Here is a 6172-nt window from a genome sequence, read left to right as displayed (position 1 = left end):
ATGCATCTTCTGTATTGCTATAAAAATATGGTATATGTTAACATTTTTTTACGTTACTTAGTTAGGCCAAAACTATAGTACGAGAATCTAATTTTGTTGTGGCCGCTCACATTAGCGAGCGTCCTTTGAATTTAGATTTTTCGAGAAAGATCGTAATATTGTCTGGTTCAGCTTACCTGACAGTTCGGCGTCTGCGAAGCAATCGTATAGTCGATTTGTTTGCTCGATACATAGTTAGCTTCCGTAATAGTAACAGTAGAAGGCGTTCCGTAGTTACTCGTTATTGCCGTATAATACAGCCGTAAATGGCTTTACATACAGCGTTAGGTCTTTTTACTAATTTTCGGCTCGTATCCAGTATTCTTTGTACTCTTTTCTTTTATAAGACGTCTTTTCTCTGACATAATTGTTCAGTTTGGCAATTATACTCAGTACATGTTCATCTTTTGCAAGTAATAAGATTCCTGAGGTTCTAACGTAGCGTGCGCTTGAACTCATCAGAGAAAAGCAGTCGAGAAAAGATGTAATTTAGGCGTCCTTTACCACGTTCTGCACAATCGTTTCCATCGATTAGTAATTTCCACCACGCCAAATCACTGTAAAGCTACTGCTCGGTGTTTATTTAACTTACTAAACTCGAGGACAGCTCTTGACTCACATGCCGCGCTCTGTAGCTGTGAGCTGTTCTCTGGCCACACTCAGAGCAATAAATCAGCCCGCGCTGTTGGCTGCTGTTCGGCTTTACAGAAGAGGCTCCTCACCTCACTTCCTCAGGCTGCACATTCATTTGCTCCTCCTGTCTCTGTCTGCTACACTAGTCTTTTTTCTGACGAAACTGTGGCAGTGGCATCACTCTTCTCCATTTTCAGTATGAGTATGTTTTTAGAATGCATTCCGAGAGCTCTACGAGAAATGCGAACGAAATAGAGAGGCCAGCCATTAATATCGTCCCGCCCACGATGCAGTTTGATCTACGTTTCTTTGAAATGTCACCCATTGAAACTTTGTGGAATATAATTGGTCGGCAATATGTCCCTCCAAAAACCAGTTTCGATGTTTTAGATTAGATTAGATGTACTTCTCGTTCCAATAGATCCATAGTGAGGAGACCCTCCGGGGTGTAGAACATGCCAGAAAACAAGGATACACAATAAATAATTACAAGTAACAACAGATATGCTAATGTATCTTCCACAGATACCACGTGAAAGGCCCTCATAGATATAGAATAAGTAAAAAATTACGTAAACATTTAAAATTTATCGTAAGTATTTGAAATGTACTAACGAACTTGTCACGAAACATGTAAATGTTCGGTACACTGAGGTGCATATGATAACTCCTAGGTTATTGTAGCCAGACATCCATAGAATATAACACTCATTTTACAAGACTTATTTATAACGTTCACATGAGTACCCTAAATTTGTACGGAAGTCAGATTTATGTAATAATCGCATTATTTGATATTATTAGGACCATAAACAAATCATTTTGTTCTGATGATAATTTCATCAATGTATTAGGAGGTGCTAGACATCAAATACAGCTTTAGGCTCTTGTTAACCTGAACATTAGTTAACTTTTCATGGATTCTGGCACGTTATTGAAAATGTGTGTTCCTAAATAATAGACATCTTTCTGGACCAACATAAGTGACTTTAAATCTTTGTGAAGATTATTCTTGATTCTAGTATTGATTCCTTTGTGAATTCACTTACAAACTGCATGAAGGCACAATTCCAAGGATGAAATCCAAGCTCTCCTTTAATGCATGCCAGATGGAAGTTTCACATCATACTGTCTTCTCAAAGTCAGATAACGTATACAGTTCTATAATGCTAATTATTTGTGTTTTATCATTTATCTAAACTGTAATACTAGCGGCTCCAGATCTCGAAAACTGATGACGGCTAGGAGACCGTTGTGCTGTCCCCATGCCCCTCTACACTACATTTAATGACTTCATTGGCAGAGGATGACACGGCGGTCGGAAGCTACCGAGGGGTTCGCCAGGGCCCGTGAACAGAGTTTATGTTTACGTTTTTTACTGTTGTACAAAGTTCAGTTCATTCACTCGTATCCATGCTGATATTCAAATTATCACAGACATTGACGTAGCTACAGAGAGACTTCTACAGTTTCCATCATCGAAGACACAAATCTAGTTCCTAAAATATCGTGTGAGTTGAATGAAAGCTACCAAATAGTCTCATGAGTAGGCCTGGCAAAAGAAAAAGTCTGGAATCCTGGGTGTCTGGAATACGGACGAGGATAATGCAATATGCATTAACATTAATTATTCTGCTCATCTTAGCCAGCAATTATAATTGCAAAATGTAGTGCATACAATTGTATTTTATATTGTACGAGGATGGTAGTTCATGTAAGGTAAAGTATAATGCTGCAATGCAGTCACAGGCCTCGACTCACTTACCTTTCCGTTTCATTTACATCTGACACTACATATAAAAGGTCCAGTCACATTAATGTGACCATCGCTTATGTTCGACATCGACGTACAATAACCATTCGCAGACGGCAGATGGGAGCACTAGTAGTGGAGATTTTATAGGGTATCTCCGTACGAGCGCTCAAAAATGTTACAAGACGTAAAAAATGCTCCACCGAACAATTTGAGTAGGGAACTTGGGGTCGGAGAAGCAGGCTTAAGGAAATACGGAAGTAAACTTGTCTACCGCTTTGTCTAGCATTACTGTTTTCCAGCTTATTTACAACTAACATGCGAAGAAGTTTACGCGTAGTGTGCTGTTTATTTACATGTATATTCATTATTTCCTGCAAGGAAACAAGGAGGACGAGCCTGATTATTAGGAAGTCATGATGCAGTAGGCCGCCGACTGAATTGACAGCTGTGCTTGAGGTTCGTGCAAAGAGTTCTCCGTGAGTTGTTGGAGAACGTACTCTTGACTGTTCGTGAGAGGATGCGGATACAACATGGCGGTGCACCGCCCCACTTCAGTGTGGATGTCCGCAACCATTTCATTGATGTATTTCCTGGTCGCTGGATTGGAAGGCGTGGTCCTATTCCATGGCCTGCGAGGTCACCTGACCTGAATCTCCTTGATTATTTCCTATGGGTTGTGTGTGAGACCCTAGTGGATACGGAGATGGAAATAGTTGCTAGAATTGTGGCTGTCTGTGATGCGATTCGAAATACACCAGGGATATTTGTCAGGGTGCGTCAAGTCTTGTTCGCCGATATCATGCTTGCATTGAGGTTGATGGCCGTCAGTTTCAGCACGTTTTGTAAGATACAGTACATATGATACGCTCATTGTATCAATGAGAGTATTTGCAGTTAACTGTAACTAATGCTAAATAAAAAAGCACACAGTCATGCGTTTTTATCCCTATTATCTCCTTAAGCTGGCTTCTTCGACCCCAGGTTCAAAAATGGTTGAAATGGCTCTGAGCACAATAGGACTGAACTTCTGAGGTCATCAGACCCCTATAACTTAGAACTACTTAAACCTAACTAATCTAAGGACAGCACATACGTCCATACCCGAAGGCAGGATTCGAACCTGCAACCGTAGCAGTTGCGCGGTTCGAGACTGTAGCGCCTAGAACCGCTCGGCCATCCCGGCCGGCCGAACCCAGGTTCCCTACCTAAAATCGTTCAGTGGACCGTCCTCTATGTCCTGTTAAATTTTTACACGCTTTTACGAAAACACCTTGTATAAAGCACATCGGAAGGGGAGGCTGGGCGGGGGGGCACGGAATACGTTGCAGTCGTCGTCGTTCTGCGGAAACGGAGAGATTTATCATAACAAAGGGCCTCACCGTTGGCTTTCGGGCCAAGGGTGCAAGCTTTTCCGAAACGGCTAAGTCTGTAAGCTGTTCGCGTGTCTCCGTGGTTAAAGTATGCCGTGCATGGCAAAATGACGCTATCCAAAACCGGCGCCGAGGCCACTGTGGAGCACCACGGGCCATAGATGCCATTGTTGAACAATGGCTGCGGAGATGAGTACGGACGAGCAGACATACAAATGTTGAACAGATGACCACCCAGATAAGCCAAGAGACTACCAACAGTTCCTCCTCAACGACTTCTCAGGTAACACCGTTGCATATGGGATTCAGCAGCAGGCTCCTTGTTCATATAACCATGCTGACTGCTCTTCATCGGGGACGAAGGCTGGAATTTTGGCGCCAATACTGCAACTGGGCGTCTACTGAATCGCGACTGGGGGCCTCTTCGAATGAATCGCGTTTTATATCCACTGGCGTGTATGGTGTGAAACGTCTGGAGGCAACCACCCTACAACAGTCGTCGGAAGGGTCCAGGCCATTCTGGAAGGTACAATAAAGCAACACAAGTATGCACCTATCCTTGGGTACCATGTCTACCCCTACATGCAGTTTGATTTTCCTCAGCATGATGGGATCTACCAGCAGGACAATGCAATGTGTCACACAGTTCGTAATGTACGTGGGTGGTTCAAAGAGCACCAGGAGGTGTTTGTTGTACTCCCCTGGCCACCAACCTCCGCCGATTTAAACACTATCGATAATTTATGGGACCACCTCGATGGGGTTGTACGAGCCATGGATCCTCAAACGTGAAACCTAGTGCAGCTGGCCGTGGCACAGGAGTTTGCATGGACCACATCCCTGTCGGTACTTTGCAGAATCTCATTGACTCTCTTCCTATACGTCTTACAGCGGACTGCACTACAAAAGGTGATTATTCAGGTTTATGACAGGTGGTCTCATTAATGTGACTGGACAGTCTATAAGCTGCACGCACAATACGGGGCATGCCAGATCTTCCTGTACGTCTCACAGCGGACCGCGCTACAAAAGGTGATTATTCAGGTTTATGACATGTGGTCTCATTAATGTGACTGGACAGTCTATAATCTGCGCGCACCATACGGGGCATGCCAGAATCTCATTGACTCTCTTCCTGTACGTCTCACAGTGGACCGTGGTACAAAAGGTGATTATTCAGGTTTTTGACTGGTGGTCTCATTAATGAAACTGGACAGTCTATAATCTGCGCTCACCATACGGGGCATACCAGAATCTCATTGACTCTCTTCCTGTACGTCTCGCAGCGGACCGTGCTACAAAAGGTGATTATTCAGGTTATTGACAGGTGATCTCATTAATGTGACTGGACAGTCTATAATCTTAACGCACCATACGGGGCATACCAGAATCTCATTGACTCTCTTCCTGTACGTCTCACAGCGGACCGCGCTACAAAAGGAGATTATTCAGGTTTTCGACAGGTGGTCTCATTAATGTGACTGGACATTCTACAACCTGCACGCAACCATACGGTGCATGCCTGAGGATCTCACATTATTCACTTTCCCACAGTACATTCTCCAGATACAGTATGGTCGATATTTGATGTAATGTCCTTTCGATATTCTCGAGCTGTTGACGTCCAAAGCATACACATCCTCTGTCGGGGCAGATCGGAGGATAATGCGAACTACGATAGTGCTCCCACACATGTCCTCTGTGGACGATTGTTGACTGGAAATGGAAATGTTGTGTGACTAGGACCTCCCATCGTGTAGACCGTTCACTGGGTGCAAGTCTTTCGATTTGACACCACTTCGGCGACTTGCGCGTCAATGGGGCAGAAATGATGATGATGAGGACAGCACAACACCAAGTCCTTGAGCGGAGAAAATCTCCGACCCAGCCGAGAATCGAACCCGGCCCCTTAGGATTGACGTTCTGTCGCGCTGACCATCAGCTACCAGGGGCGGACGATAGTTGACTTATTGAAACACTTTAATGATATTCTGCTTCATAAGAGGTAAAACAAACATTATTATGCCGTAAAAATCCTCGATTCACTATTTTCCGTTCCGTATTGTAATGGACGACGGAGGATTTCTATCTCAGTGCTCCAACATCACTTATTTTATTTTCTTGACACTTAAACGAAATACGTGTCTCAAATAGTCTATCATAAACAATAACGCTTAAAGTTTCGGTAGCAGCTTGTCTCGAAGGGAATGTCGACTCTCTTCCAGTTTGCTTGTGCCAAGTAATTGAGCATCTATCTAGTGCTCTCATACTGACTGAATGAAAGTTTATTTCAACAATTATCAGTCTACTTCCTTAGGTTATTTTTCATTTCCGTGCAATACTCTGGTGACCGTCTAACGTTCACAAAATAAAG

This window comes from Schistocerca serialis, chromosome 3, assembly GCF_023864345.2.
Source record: "Schistocerca serialis cubense isolate TAMUIC-IGC-003099 chromosome 3, iqSchSeri2.2, whole genome shotgun sequence".
Lineage (NCBI taxonomy): Eukaryota > Metazoa > Arthropoda > Insecta > Orthoptera > Acrididae > Schistocerca > Schistocerca serialis.
This window is presented reverse-complemented; position numbering follows the sequence as displayed.